The following is a 15738-nucleotide window of genomic DNA, read 5'->3' on the forward strand; positions in this document are numbered from 1 at the left end:
CAAGATTGAGAGAGTTAAATAAAATTTTTAAAGCCCCTGGCATAGAGCAGCTCTCTCTATGCCTTTATACAAAGCAGTCACAGTGGACCATACAGGACAGCAAACAAAATAGGTACTTAATAAATGTTTTGATTAATTTTATTTTCAATATTTGGAGATACTTTAATTATTTTAAACAATTTCAACTCTAACTGGATAAAGTGGTTATTATTATTAAAATGAAACACTTTCCAGTGTTTTATATTACTTTGTTTACACCTCTGCTCCAGCACATACCTCCCATTAGACTTTCAGGGCCCTGAGGACAGGGATTGTGTCCTAGCCTTCATCTTCACATGGGGGCCATGTAGTCAAACTCAGTAACTTCTGAATAAATACTTTTTTTTTTTTTTTTTTGCGGTACGCGGGCCTCTCACTGTTGTGGCCTCTCCCGTTGCGGAGCGCAGGCCCTGGACGTACAGGCTCAGCGGCCATGACTCACGGGCCCAGCCGCTCCGCAGCATGTGGGATCTTCCTGGACCGGGACACGAACCCGTGTCCCCTGCATTGGCAGGCGGACTCTCAACCACTGCGCCACCAGGGAAGCCCTAAATACTATTTTTTAATTCAGGAGACACATATATAACACTTACATGTACCAGTCTCTGTTGTAAGTGCTTCATACTCTTGATCCTCTGAGACAGCTACTCTCATTACCCCCATTTTATAGATGGGGAATCTGAGGCATAGTGAGCTTAAGTGACCTAAACAAAGTCATATGGCTAAGAAAGTGGTAGAGCCAGAATGGAGCTCAACGTTGCCTGGCTTTGAAGTCCGTTCTCTTGATCCTTGCACTGTGCTGCCTCGCATTAATGAAAATGATGATCATATCGCCGAAAAGGGAGTTGCAAAAGCAAGCAGATTGAATTTGCAATCATTCAGTGCTAGATTTTGTGTTATGGTTTCCATAGTAACCTTAACTCTTCCATCGTGGGATGTGTACATTATAAGAGAAGCACTGGTATAGTTGAGCTCCGTGTGTTGTGGCTGTGGTGTTGGTACACGGGACCATCTTATCTAGCAGCATTATGAGCACAGTGCCTTGGGCGTAGAAAATGTTTAAGAACAGAAACAAAAATTCTACTCTAAAATAAGAAAACAATAAAACTTAAATTAAGGAATATCTACAGAATGTAATATAATGCCAACTTTATTAATTATTCAATTTAGCATTCATAAACATCTCAGTACACTTGCAAACAATCTAGGTTTAATTTGCTTACTTCATTAGAATTCCTTAGTAAGCAGGATCATCACTGAATAATCATAACCAATCATGTGTTCTATGAGATATTATAGTAAATATTTTTAAATAAAATTATAAAAAGCTTTTCAAATACTATATAATAAATATTTCATGTCAGTACATTTTACTGTGTTTGGTATGACATACAGAAGGGTTTATGAAGGTCTTAAAGGAGCCTTGTTATGACTCGCTTCACTTCAATCCTTAACAAACTACAAACAGCCTGCTTCCCTGTACTTGTAGCAGAAGCCATGCTGAATGAAGCAAAGAACAAAGTGTACATTGTCTGATTTATGAGTTTCATAAGTAAGCAATTTTTAAAAATCAATAGGTATTTTTCCTAAGTACTGCCATGCAAATACTTGAATTATTCCTCCATTTTCTGACTTGGTAATTCTGAGAAATACTTCCTGTAAGAAGCAGCAGTAAACAGCAGTATCAGGAAGAGGGAAACGAGCTTGGGGGGGGGAGGGCTGGGAGTGACGGATGAACTAGCTCGCCGCCCAGATCGTAAACTCCTGGAGGATGATGACACATCTGGGGCCCAGAAAACTTGGATTCTATGAATACATAAAATCAGGGCCCTTAGCCCATCTGCATTATTTTGAATATCCCCTGACTCCCTCTCAGCACCTCGTACAGTTCTGAGCATGTCGGAGGCTCTTTAGTTTCCTAATGCTGCTGTAACAAATTACCACAAACCAGGTGGCTTGCAAGGCAAATTTATCATCTTACAGTTTGGGAGGCCAGAAATCTGAAACAGGTCTGAAGAGCTGCATTTCTTCTGGAGGCTCTGGGGGAGAACCTGCTTCCTTACCTCTTCTAGCTTCTAGAGGCTGCTGCAGTTGACCCCCCCCCTTACCCAGCCCCCGCTTCCACCTTCAAAGCCAGCAGTGTCTGGTGGGGTCTTTCTCACACTGCATCACTCTGACCGGCCCTTCCCTCTTCTCTTCCACTTTTCAGGACCTTGTGATTATATGCCCCCTGCCCGATAATCCAGGATTGTTTCCCCATCTCAAAATCTTTAATTTGATCACATCAGTCCCTTTTGCCATGTAGAATAGATTCCAGGGATGAGGACGTGACGTGGGCGTCTTTAGAGAGCTGGCATCATTCTGCCCACCGCAGAGGCACTTGGCAAAGTCTAGGTGAGTAGACTCCTCGGGGCTCTGAGTGATTTCCAGAGGCAAGTTCGCCTCGTCTTGCTGTGTTCCCCCTAAGGCTCCCGTAACGCACCTTACGTTCTGCCTCTAAAGCCGATGCTGCCATCTCTTCCTACTCATTACTTTACCCTTAAACCTAATGATAGGGAAGTTGTATGATTCACTATCTTTCTTTATTCTCTTGATAATAATACGCTGTAGGAGAGACCCTTAACGGGAGCGAGAGCTATGTTCACAGATACTTGTGTGAGATGTCTGCATATCCATACTGATATTTTTCTATCCCATATTTGTTTCTGTTTTCTCTACTTTTTATTCAGAAAAAATTTTTAAGAAAATTGCCACAGGCAAGGAATCCTTTCAGGATGTCATGTGAGTTGCTAATGCACGTGGCTAATAACGACCCTGTTCTCTCTCTCCCTGTGCCGGTCCCCACGTCTCTTCTTCCTTGTTCCTTGGTCATTGAAAAGAATCAAAGGCAGCAGGGAAGTAAAGCTGTCGGAGTCAGATATGCCGTGTAGCTGTGAGTCCTTCGCAAATTTCTGATTCTCTCTGTGCCTCAGTTTCCTCACACAGAAAATGTGAATGGCGGTAGTTTTTCTACTTCATACTGCACTCAGGAACCAGTGTTTCACTTTTCTCTCTCTTTTTTTTTTTTTTTTTCCGTACGCGGGCCTCTCACTGCTGTGGCCTCTCCCATTGCGGAGCACAGGCTCCGGACGCGCAGGCTCAGCGGCCATGGCTCACGGGCCCAGCCGCTCCACGGCATGTGGGATCTTCCCGGACCAGGGCACGAACCCGCGTCCCCTGCATCAGCAGGCGGACTCTCAACCACTGCGCCACGAGGGAAGTCCTCACTTTTCTTTTTTATTGAAACACATTTGATTTCCAAAATAGCCATCAAGCCTGCCTACAAGATAGAGGCCAAGCTCTTCAGTAGAGGCTCTTCAAAATCTGATCCTACCCTAACTCTCCCGGTTTGTCTTCCATTGCTTCCACTGCACGCAGCCTTCCAACAAAACCCTTCTTCTTTCCTGGCCCCAAACATGCCAAAGAGAGGAGATGACTTAAAATTCTCTCTGTGTGGTTTTTTTTTTCACTCTGGTAAATGGGAAAAAATGGGGCTGAGGAAGAGCAAGTGTCACCCATTGTTCAAGAGATTTTTTAAAATATTAGAATGATTATCTTGCCTTGGAAGAGGAGAGGAAATATGGTGTGTTTAAATTCAGGTAAAATGTATGCTTCAGTTAAAACGTGCATCTAATCAGACATAACATTGTAGGGGTTAGTGATACCAAGCCAGAAGAATGTTTTAAGCATTATTAATTAAGCCTTACCTTCCCTGAATAAAGTATATGGGAGAGTGAAGAATAAATGAGTTTCTACTTCACTCAGTGGACATTATGAGTAAGCAAATAAATGGAAAATCATCTTCTACTTGGGATGTTGCCACCTGATTTGGGAAGGTTGGGCATGGAGGAGTCTCACCTCTAAAGGGCCCCTCTTTTGAGTCACCTGATAGCTTAGCACCAGTTACCTGGTGAAAAGCAACCAAAAACAATTCAAGGGTCATTAACATCACGTCCTCCTCAGGTCACTTTCCTATGAGAAAGGATGCCTAAACCACAAGACTATCGTGCTGAGGGATCAAGGCTGTGATAACAGAGGAAAGAAATTGTTGTTCCTACATATTCTCAGCTTCATTCTTTGTCTTTATTTGCTTTACCCTGACCTCGTTTACTTTTTAAGAGCTGTGTTAAGGGTGCTCAATTTGATTGTTCTGGGTGGATGAATTTTTGACAGGTTCTTTTCCCCAGCACCCATCTCCACCTCTCAGAGAAGCCATCCGGCACCCACGCCGTGCTCTTTCACACCTCGAGACCTTGGTACGTGCTGTTCCAGTAACCGAACCACCCTTCTGCCCGCCCCACCTGCACAGCAGGCAATACCTACTCATTGTCAGTACCCAGCATCACATCTGTGAAGCTCTTCCTAATGACCAGCACACCCCATCACACAAAGCAAGGAAAGGTCATTAATTAATAGTGCATGCTAACCTTTAATGTATTATACAGAATGTATGTGTGTATAACAGAATTTTCCTGCAGACTTTTCATAGTTTTGTTTAGCAGGCTATGCTGGCCACCATAGGAAGTGAAGTTAAATGACTACAAAGCCTGTGTTTTAGGGACATTTAGATGTATATCACAGGTCAGGGGCAAGAGGGAGAGGGAGAATGAAAAGAAACCAGACTGGGCTTCCCTGGTGGCACAGTGGTTGAGAATCTGCCTGCTAATGCAGGGGACCCGGGTTCGAGCCCTGGTCTGGGAGGATCCCACATGCCGCGGAGCAACTAGGCCCGTGAGCCACAACTACTGAGCTTGCGCGGCTGGAGCGTGTGCTCCGCAACAGGAGAGGCCGCGATAGTGAGAGGCCCGCGCACCGCGATGAAGAGTGGCCCCCGCTTGCCGCAACTAGAGAAAGCCCTCGCACAGAAACGAAGACCCAACACAGCAAAAATAAATAAATTAATTAATAAATTCCTGCCCCCAACATCTTCAAAAACAAAACAAAACAAAACAAAAAGAAACCAGGCTAATCATCTGAGAAAACCATGGCTTCTTACCCTCCTTTTGCCAATGAATTTTTCCTTTAAGACAGTAAATAACAACAGCAAAACATCCGTGAAAATGCGTGACTTATATTTTCTTTTTCCCTTATAGTTCACAGGTTGTTTTCATATCATTATCTCACTGGATCTTGGCAACAACCCTGTTCAGTAACCATTTTACCAGTGGTGAAATTGAGACCCTGAAAGGGCAATTGACTTGTCTAAAGTAACAGAGCCAGTGGGTGGCAGTCAGGAGAGGAGGGTGTGGTCATCCATCTACCCATCCTCCAACAAGCCCTTAGCAGACAGCTGACATGTCCTGGGCATAATAACAGCACAAGGAGACACAGATAAACAAGTAACTTTGTCCGTGCTCAGTTGGAAAGTTTGAAATCTGGAAAGCCATGATTTGTGATTCATTTCCTACATCTGCATACCTTAACAGAGCTCCGTAGGGTGTGCTTCCTTTATACACTGTTTTTCTTACCACCACACCATGTGGTAACAAGAGACTATAAAATGATTTAATAGTCATGCTTCTGACTTAAATAGCTTCCATCCATCGGGGTGACAGGAAGGACTTGGTTGGAAGAACCGCAGGAGGCAGTGGCACCCCAATCCTGAAGGTCCTTATTGATAATGAAGACATCAAACAGCAACCACAGCAAGAGGAGGGGCAATCCAGGGAACTGTCACCAACAAATACAGTAGAATGTTGATTGTTTTTATTATAGGGAAAGCTCATACAAATAAGGGAAACCTAACGTATCAGTACAGAAAGGGACAAAATACACAAGGAAGCAATTGATAAATAAACTAATGACCAATAGAAAATATTAAAAGCCTATAGTCTAACTAGTAGTCAATAAAACAGATATTAAAACAGTGATCCTTATCTGTCAAATTCGTGAAAAGTATATATTATATATATACATGATGAAACAGGCATACTTTAAACACTGCTGGTAGAGGTATAAGTCTCTGTAAAATAAATTGGGACTGTGTATCAAAAGCTTCAAAATAGTTCATATTCTTACACTCAGTCATTTAATTTTTAGGAATATACTTGAAGGAAATGATCAGAAGTTTGGTCAGATAATCGAAGGCAGAGATGGTCAACCCAACATTATTTATAATAGTATAAAACTGAAAACTTAGGTAAACAATGGTAAGAAAACTCTACATGAATTATATAGCTTTGTCTTATATAATAATAATGAAAAAATATTTAACGACATGGAGAAATGTCAAGTTGTTAAATGTCAAAATTCATTCACCTAAAACCTTGGAAGAAGGTAATTGCTCTTCATATGGTGGGAACAGTGAAGTAAGAAGGGACCTTCTCCACACCTGGGAGGGCATATAAGGCAGGGAGGGGACACTGGGCTGAGGACCAGATACCCTGGCCGCTCCCACTTACTAACCATGTGGCCTTGGCAAAGCCACTAGACTACCCAGACCTCCCAATTCCTCCCAGTGCCCCCTGCTTCTACCTCAGCAGGAGAATTGTGAGATGAAGTGTATAAAACGGCCTTGTGGTGAGAAAGCTGGCTGCTGTTAGCACAGAATGCAGGCACTAGAGAGAGAAAAGTATTAGTAGGATGGAGAATAAACTGTAAAAGTACTTTGTAGACTAGTTTGTAGTATATGTATAAGATAATATTTTAACTGATTCCTAATTTTCCTTTTTTTCCCATATAGAGAGCATTCATCTCCCCAGCTGCCATCAGTATCTCAAACATAATCATGATTGCCTGATTATGTGATGAGCTCCACAAACAGTCTTGGGTCCTTTGATCACACCCACCTACACCGGCACCCATAGATGGCTTCAGCCTCACCCGGAGGGTAGCGATGTGGTTAAGATGACCAGCTCTGGGGTCAGGACACCTGGTTCAAATCCCAGTTATATCACAATACCTGTTGCAAAACCTAAGTCGGCATGCTTATACTGCTGTAAAGCCACAGTTCCTTCAACTATGGGTATGTGGAGATAGGAAGCTCTACCGCATTGGGACAGTGGGAGGATTAAATGAAATAATCCAGGTAAGGGCTTGGCTAGTGCAACACCTGGCACAGAGTCAACGACAAATGGTAGGATTTATTATTATTACTACTGCCCCAAACTCCTAGATAACTTTTAGTTTTCAGTTACAGAGCAGTGCCTGTACCCTTCCCAGCATTCCCATCACGGTCTGGTTAAGGAGCCCAGGACATGTCAGTCAGTGCAGAAAACATAGATGATGTTACAGAACATGGTGGAAACCCTGATGGATGTCCAGACTGCTGGTGCATCCCCGCAGACTGTGAGCCCAAAACTGTGGACCCCTACCTTGATGTATGTTTTGAGTGCAAACGGAATGATTAGCATTTGAAAACACTTCACAGAGAGATCGGGAGGGATAGTGTGTCGGGGGAAACAGAACACTGGGGAAGGATATGCATGGAGAGGAAGAAATCCGGTGTGATCCATAAAGCATGTGGCAATGATGGAATCCTGAAGTAGTATGACCAGAGAGCAGGGATTTGGGGGTCAGAAGTAGGCCACAAATGAGTCAAAGCAGATGGAAATATGCTTGTGTCACACACGTACCCAGCTAGAGTTGTCAGGTCCTCAGCAAGCCAGGGAGTGAGGGGTTCAGCCTTCCAGGCGCCTTGTGGATTTCTGCTGGGCAGCCAGTCCCGGGCCTTTTCCTTTTTGTCACCTTACGTCCCTCCAGCTTGTCTGTACGCCTGCTCAGTACTTCTCTAGGCTGTTGGCTCTGTAGTCATCATCCTTTCTTATGAGGCACAGGTTGACACCCTCTCCAATTTATAAATGTGTTTCCTTTCCTTATTTTTCAAATGTTAAGCAGTGAAATAATGGGAGATAAGTCTGGGCTTTGGAGTCAGAAGAAGATTCAGACCTCAGCTCTGCTACTTCCTAATTCTGTGCCCTTGGGAAAGTTATTTAATTTCTCTAAGCCTCCATTTCTTATTTGTAACATAAATATAAAAATACTACATCCCGCCCTACTGTTGTGAGAATTCAGTGAAAAAGAAATACTTGTAGAGAAACTAGCATATAGTAGACAGTAAATATCTTCTTTCTCTTCAGTGGAGAAATGTTTAAGTGAAGATACTGCATTTTATACATTCGCAATATTTAAAGGCCAGTATTGTTCTGTGGCTTTAGGAATATCTAATCAAACAAGCTCGTGGTGTTTTGAAGATTAAAAATATTTGACAGTTACAAACAGGTCAAGGGCTAAGGCTGTAATGATAAATAAGACAAAGTTTTTGCCAGTTAGAACTTTCTAGTTGGGAGAGACAGCAGATAATTAGCATGTATACAAATGATGCATAGATATTTTTATAGAAAAATAAGATATCCACACGTGCTTAGTTTGCATGACTTTTAAATGGAGATTTTGCTGATGGACTGATGATCTTAGCTGGTGATAAGGTCAAGTGAATAAAATCCCAGACTCCAAGCTATCAGGTCCTAAAGAGATTAGAGTGAGGAGGTAGATTTTGAGCTGAGAAGGCTCACGTGTTGATGTTTAAAAGCATGCATTCTATAAATTGTGACACCTCTGAAAACGAAGTCAGCTAGCTTTCCTAGGCCAACAAATTGCTGGTGACCCTAGAGAATTGTGTGAGGCCACAATTTAATTGCACAAGCTTTAAGAGATCTGCAGTCCTTCATCCCATTAATTCAACCTGCAACTTTGTTCTCTCATCCTTTTGAATATGCAGTTCTCATTGATTTCAATGGGAGTTACAGACACAGAGAAAGGGAAGAATTGGGCTAATTATCTGTTCAAAGCAGAGCATCATTTAAAGTACAGTTTTAAAGTGTTTTCAGGCACATTAGTGAGTCAGCTCCTTCTCACTCGTTTGTCCAGAAGGCTTTCCAGCTTGAATGGAGCATTTTAAAGGGCAGTCTCCTTCCCTAAAATCTCTGTGTCATACTCACGCACCAGTAACTTGATTATGACTGACTGCTGGGAGGCAATGACCTCACATTTTAGTCTCGATTTTACTGCTGAATTGTTTCAGACTGAAGCTGTAGCCTAATCATAATTACCAACCCCAAATAACATACATTATAAATTCATAGAATGCCTATCAGGCTCTGACCAGTGTCCCACATTGGCAAGTTAAGTCAACATAGCCTTGACCCTCAGAGACCCTTTGTTTGAAATAGTCTCCTTCAGTCCCGCAGCAACATAGTGCAAAGAGGGAAAATGGTTGTAAATATAACATTTAAAGCAACTGACCTTACACAGCCAGTGAGCACAGCACTGTGATTTCAGCCCTCCCTCACCTTACGGACTATGTGTTATAGCATTTGGCTACATGGTAAATTTCTGTAAAGCAAATCCTATTTTTCTACTGACTTCCACTCTATAATTCCACATGCATTAGAATTCATGAAAGTCTTACTTGAAAACTTGTGTGGGGAGAGATCCGGATGATGTGAACTGCCAGACACCCCAGCTCCCCAGCTCCCCTGGGTCTGCAAGGCACTTGTTGCTGAGATGAGTTGCAGCCCTGGGAGCTCAGGATCTCTCTTCACCGGGCACTCTTTCTCTGACCCTTAGAAAGTTCTTTCTCCCACACTGAAATACCCTGCCTTCATGTTCCAACACCCCTCCTTTTCCTTTTGTCCCAGTATTTATAATGCTTAATAGGACCAGGCTTAGGATTGGTCTCGATCAGAAGTCCTCTCTAGGTTGGGCACAATATTGAGTTCAGGGTTTTCCCTTTGGCAATGCAAATGAAGAGGTCTGCCATATACAGCCATGCAGGTCCAGCCCACTCACATATGGCAACAGTGCAAATGGTACCATCTTGCAGCATGATAAAGGGAGTATTGTAGGGGTTTGGGAATGGGTTCTAATTCTGCCTTCAACTTTAGTAGCTGTGAAACCTTGGGCAATCTCTGGGATTCGATCTGTGGCCTTTGTAAGATGAGGCCGTAATATCCACCTTCTAGAGTAATTGTGTGGACTAGACATATTAAAAGATGCCCAAAGCCTGCTCAGTATGTAGTGGTTTTCTGTTTGGTTTGGTTTTGAATGAGGAGGGTTATTTAAACGTTGTAGACTTTCTAGGGTTTAAAAAGTCCATATGTGATTAATATTTTAAAGAAAAAACTCTTGTTTATTTTTCTCAAGTGCTATTTCATAAAAGGAAAACAAAGACTCTGTGAAATAAGCTCACCAAATAGTTATGATAACTATATTTTGTTCATAATAATGCTTGAATGAAAATTTTCTGCAGGGCTTGATTATTAATATTTCAGGTCAGCTCAGTTCTTACTCACCTGATATTCTCCATGTAAACAAGCAACAACAAAATAAGTGGGAACAACAGAAATCCCTGCTATTATAATTACGATACACAAGTATTCTTTGATTGGCTGACTTTTCTTATATGAAATCCTATTTCTAATAATTGTTAAAATAGTAAATAATAGGTACCAGAAATAATGATTACTATCATTTTAAAATCCTTTTAAAAGTGTTTCTTGCCTTGCTATAAATGAAGCATCTGAGACTTGAGTGATACGTATTCTAGCTTACAGCAATTTATTTTCCAGTGTCTTCTTTTTGCCTTCTAAGTGGTTATATAGATGAGCAAGTAATGCTAGCTTACATGCCTTGTAGAATATAGGGTTAAGAAATTCTCAGGAAAAGTTTAAATAATTTTATGACAATTAGTTCAGTAATTAGGGAATAATTAGATTTTTTGTTTCTATAGTAGAGGTTTAGTGGGGTTAGGGATCTGAGGATCCTCTTCAGTCTTAGCTGATAAAACAATAAACAATAAAAACCACCAAGAGTTGAATTATGTAATGCAGGCTTCAAGTACTAAAGAAGTTCAGGAGATAAATTTTAGTGCAGTCTTTGGTAATCAGAAGAGCTAGCTGGAGAAGTCAGGTCTTAGCCTGGGTCTTGAAGAATAGATGAACAGAATCTGGATAGGTAGAGGAAGCATATTCCTTCAGTGTTTTGCAATTCTGATCTATAGTGGGAGTCTGTGAATTCTTTCACATTATTGACTGTATAAAACATTTCTAGATAATTAGCAAACATAAGAACTTGACTATGAATTCCTGAAGTGATTGGCCCTTACTCAGCAGTAAAACCTCACAGAGATGGCCCATGGGAAGGGGGAATACTCCCACTGAGGCCCACTCTTCCAGTTGGCATGCAGTATTGCCCTGAGTTTTTCCATGCAGATCTTCAAAGGATAAGGGGTCAACAGATTATGTTTATGCAAATGAGATGTTGGAATTCTACTTGGGAGCACAAGTAAATAGTAAACAAGAGAACCTGAAAGTTAGCTAAATTTATAAAAGGCTTTTAAGCTTCTCCTCATTCTCTCTCTCTGCCGGGTATGAGGACACAAACTATGGAGAGGCCCCTGTGGTGAGGAACTGAGGCATCTGGTCAGCAGCCAGGAAGGAACTGAGGCCTCCTGCTGACAGCCATGCCAGTGGGCTTCGAAGTGGATCCTCAGATTAACTAATCAAGCCTTCAGAAGACTGTGGCTACTTCAGTAGCCAAGGCCAACATCTTACTTGCAACCTCATGAGAGGCCTTAGGCCAGAGCCACTCAGCTAAGCTGCTCCCAAATTTTGACTCACAGTAACTGTGAGGTTAATAAATGCTTGTTATTTTAAGCATCTACCTTTGGGGGTAATTTGTTATATTATTGTGACCTAATACAATGACCTAGCAGTGTAATGTGTTATCCTGAAGTAAAAAAAAAAAATAATAATAATAATAATAAAATACAAGGAGTTAGGTGAGAATTCCTCATTTTTTGAATAAGCCTTTGTCCACCACTACTATTTTTCACATCTTAACCAAAGGAACACATTGACAGCAGTAATTCCCACTGGGGGCAATACTGCCCCCTAAAGTTTTTTTCAGAAATCTGTAGGACACTGGGTTTTCATAATGATTAGGGCCACTATAAAGGCAGTTAGCAGCAGGGCACAGGGGTCCTAGAAGCCCGGTAGAACATGGACAGTAGCACACAATAGTCATCCTAACTCCCTCACCAGTTTAGAGTGCCCTGCTGGACATTCTTGAAGGTAAAAACAAAAACTGTAATAAATTGTCTGAACTTGGATCTTCTTTTTTATATTAAACTCAATTTCAAATGGTTTTAATATATACTGAATTTTCCCAGAAATAGAGCCACTGTGTAAGTTGATAGCAGATTATACTTTTATTGGTTTATAATCTTTCTAGAGTTGTTCAAGCCTCACCATTAAGACACTGGTAACAATCTGAATTTGTACCTGAAGAATTCTTGGTGATTCTACAAATAAGTAAAGGTATATGACTACTTAGAGCCACATCCAAGCATTCCGTACTGAGAACCATGGCTCTCAATCATTACAGATGTGTTGAGAGGTAAAGTAGAGTGACAGAGAGACCCAGATTCAAATTCTGGTTCTACCACTTACTGTGAGTTAGCAGCTTTTACCTCTTTCCGGATTAAATTTTCTCATCCGTAAGATAAGGTAATAACAACTACCTTGCGGATTTGGGGTAGGGTTAGGGTTAATGTTTTAAGTGTTCAGAGTAGTGCATGGCCCACTGTGGGTTTGTAACAGTTATTCATATCTTGGTAAGTAATAGTACTTGTTTTGATCCATTCTGTAATAGGCAAATCAGTGTGCTTATTCCTCCCAGGTGTGCTAGGTAGGATGCCAGCTTGATTCTGAAACCTAACAATAGTTATGCTTAAAAATAAAAGTAGAGAAACCCAATGAGATATAAGGTATCATTTAGCTGAAGAGTAAAGAGAGCTTCAGTCAGTTGAGAGCTTGAAAGTAACGCATTAAAATTATTAGCAAGCTAAGATATCTCTGATTTTTTCCAATATGGAATAACATTTTCAGTTACATTTCTGATGCAGAGAATAACTGTCACCCGTGCCATACAAAGTGTTGTACCAAAGCTTCAATAAAACACAATGAATTTGGGATCTACGCTTCTCCCATAGTCACCATGGACCCCCGCCTTCCACATCCCTCCTCTCATGAGGACACGGTGACTTGGATGTCAGTATTGAGAGTTGGTGTGTTCTTAATTTTATTTATTTATTCATTTATTGGCTGCGTTGGGTCTTTGTTGCTGCGCGCGGGCTTTCTCTAGTTGCGGCGAGCGGGGGCTGCTCTTCGTTGCCATGCACGGGCTTCTCATTGCGGTGGCTTCTCTTGTTGCGGAGCACGGGCTCTAGGTCCACAGGCTTCAGTAGTTGTGGCACTCAGGCTCAGTAGTTGTGGCTCACGGGCTCTAGAGCACAGGCTCAGTAGCTTTGGTGCGCGGGCTTAGTTGCTCCGCGGCATGTGGGATCTTCCTGGACCAGGGATCGAACCCGTGTCCCCTACATTGGCAGGCGGATTCTTTACCACTGCACCACCAGGAAAGTCCAAGAGTTGGTGTGTTCTGATGCATGCTGTCCTCTGATCTCTCCTCTGGGCTCATTGGTGGATAGAACCTCATTCTGACGCTAGCACATATGAGGAGTTGTGCTAAAACGTCTTTTTGTCCTTGACTCAGTCACCACTGCTGCTACTCATGGAACTCAAACCAGCAAAAGCTAAAGTTATCACAAGCACTTCCAAAGAAACGGCAGAAGCCAGACTGTGGGCAAGAAGGGGTAATATTAAGACAGTAATTCTGAGATTCAACTATCTCTGCTGGGGAGGAATCTGATTGTTTATCTGTATTACAGACACCCAGAGTCTGAGGGGGGCACAAGACCCCAGGTAGCCAGATCTGGCATCAGACTCATTTGGTAGAGATGCTCAAGGGGAACTCCTAGAAGGGGCAGAGCAGCCCCAAAGCGTATAGAATGGATTTAAGCTGTCCCTTAAAGTGACCTTGCACTATTAACCAAACTCTGGATTCACTTCCCTCATGCCTTTTTTTTTTTTTCTTTTGGTCATGCCACTTGTGGGATCTTAGTTCCCCCGCCAGGGATCAAACCTGGGCCCATGGCAGTGAAAGCACTGAGTCCTAACTACTGGACCGCTAGGGAACTCCCTCCATTGAGCCTTTTGAAAAAATCACCTTGGTAATCTTAGATGGAAACATTAGTAAAAGAGGGAGCTCTTCTAGTCAGTATACATAAAATGAAGTCATCTAAACTCAATGTTTTATAGATATTGGTACTAAAATTGCAAAAAAAAATTTAAGACAAAAATGAAGATGTTAAGAATTATCAAACTATCAGTACTTCTTTCTATTACTGATGTATATATAGAAGATATTTAAATATAAATTGTCTGTGAACCAAAATGAGAAGTTAAAAGCAGCACAATAACAGAAATGGTTATTGAAACAATCTGAAATTTCCTCCAAGTTTCACAGTATCAAATACTGATATGACAGTCTAAGTTGCTCAGAGAAGGAGAGAGCATTAGAGAAATTACAGTAGACAGTTTTGTAGTTTCACAAAAGGAGGTCCCTGAAAACTAGAAGATGGCTTAGATAGTGCAGTTATTTAATCAAGAATGTCAAATCCCAGCCATCATACCACCTGCTTTTTAAAGTAAAGGAAGCTAGGAACTAAAGGGAGTGTTTTAAAAAGAGGCAGAGGAATAAATGACAAAAGGAAGCGAAAAAATAATTACATACAGTCTAAAGGATATGGGTGTAGCTCTGCAGTATTGTTTCCTCAAAAGTTTATGTATGAATTAATATGTATTAAAAGATAAAAAAGAAAATTGTAGAAATTAGCACCTTTTTGTAAGAAAAGGATGAGGTAAGAGGCTCAAGCCACAATACCTTTCAATGTTAAGGTCCTTTCATTCTTGTATACCTCCTGCCTCCTTGCTTCCAGTTCGTACTGCGCAGCAGTTTGAGAATACAATCCTTGTTTACCTGCTAGCTGCAGCTGTTCTCCATAGTCCTAAGGGGATTGCGCAGGTGTTGAGGACAGCAAGTAGCAGGTGCCACACGAGTGTACCTACTACCGATACCAGAGGAAATATAACGTGAATAAACCTCACTTCGTGCAGTCACTGATTTTCTAAGAAGCATGTCAGTATAAAATATTGGTGAATCCCCTCATATTGAAGTGAAATGTATCTTAAATTTAATAACCTTTTTATAACTCTGCATTTTTAAATATTGTCAAATAAAAACAGATTAACTGAATATCGTGGATAATTCAGGGTTAACCAAAACTTTCTGTTTCAAACTTATGAGTGAAAGTGTTTCTTAAACACTGGTGGGCTCCCTGTGTCAGTGATTTTGACCCACCTGGAGTAGTAGGCTAAGGTTTGCTTGGCTGAATGAGGCTGCTGTCAGCCTTATTAACCTTTAGGGTAATTACCCTGTCGGGCTGAAGGTGAGATGGTGCAGGACCAGGGCCTGAAACTTCTCTGAACCTGGTCCCACATTCCCACCAAATATTTTAGCACTAAGATTTACTTGAAGTGAAAAATTCTGTGGATATACATAGGCAGTTGGCATTCCCTGAGCTTGGGAGAATATTTTTACTTTAATTCTTATCTTTTAGGAGAAACAGTACATTTTGTCAACTGAGATTTGTATGTTTTATTAAAGAAAGCAGAATGAAGAATGGTTTGTCTGTAATCATTTAGTTAGAATTGAGTATCATTAATATTTCCTGAAGATAAATAGCCCAACAAAATTAAGTAT

General features: G+C 41.4%; 1 protein-coding gene and 1 long non-coding RNA gene across 5 annotated transcripts in view; one reads left to right on the plus strand and one right to left on the minus strand.

Moving 5' to 3' along the window:
* ATRNL1 (attractin like 1) overlaps nucleotides 1-15738 on the plus strand; it is a 683604-nt gene that overhangs the window by 643399 nt on the left and 24467 nt on the right. The window lies entirely within an intron of this gene.
* Nucleotides 512-15738, minus strand: part of LOC111172281 (uncharacterized) — a 31979-nt gene continuing 16752 nt past the window's right edge. For 3 of the 4 annotated variants that reach the window (XR_016388170.1, XR_002643887.2, XR_002643886.3), the window contains 2 exons: nucleotides 14860-15043; nucleotides 5763-13713 (listed from right to left, as the gene is read on the minus strand). This is a non-coding gene — a long non-coding RNA (uncharacterized LOC111172281). The other variant, XR_016388171.1, reaches the window with a different exon arrangement.

The sequence above is a fragment of the Delphinapterus leucas genome, chromosome 16 (assembly GCF_059928025.1).
Source record: "Delphinapterus leucas isolate spDelLeu-1000000601 "Yukka" chromosome 16, BTC_Dleu_Yukka2, whole genome shotgun sequence".
Taxonomy (NCBI): Eukaryota; Metazoa; Chordata; class Mammalia; order Artiodactyla; family Monodontidae; genus Delphinapterus; species Delphinapterus leucas.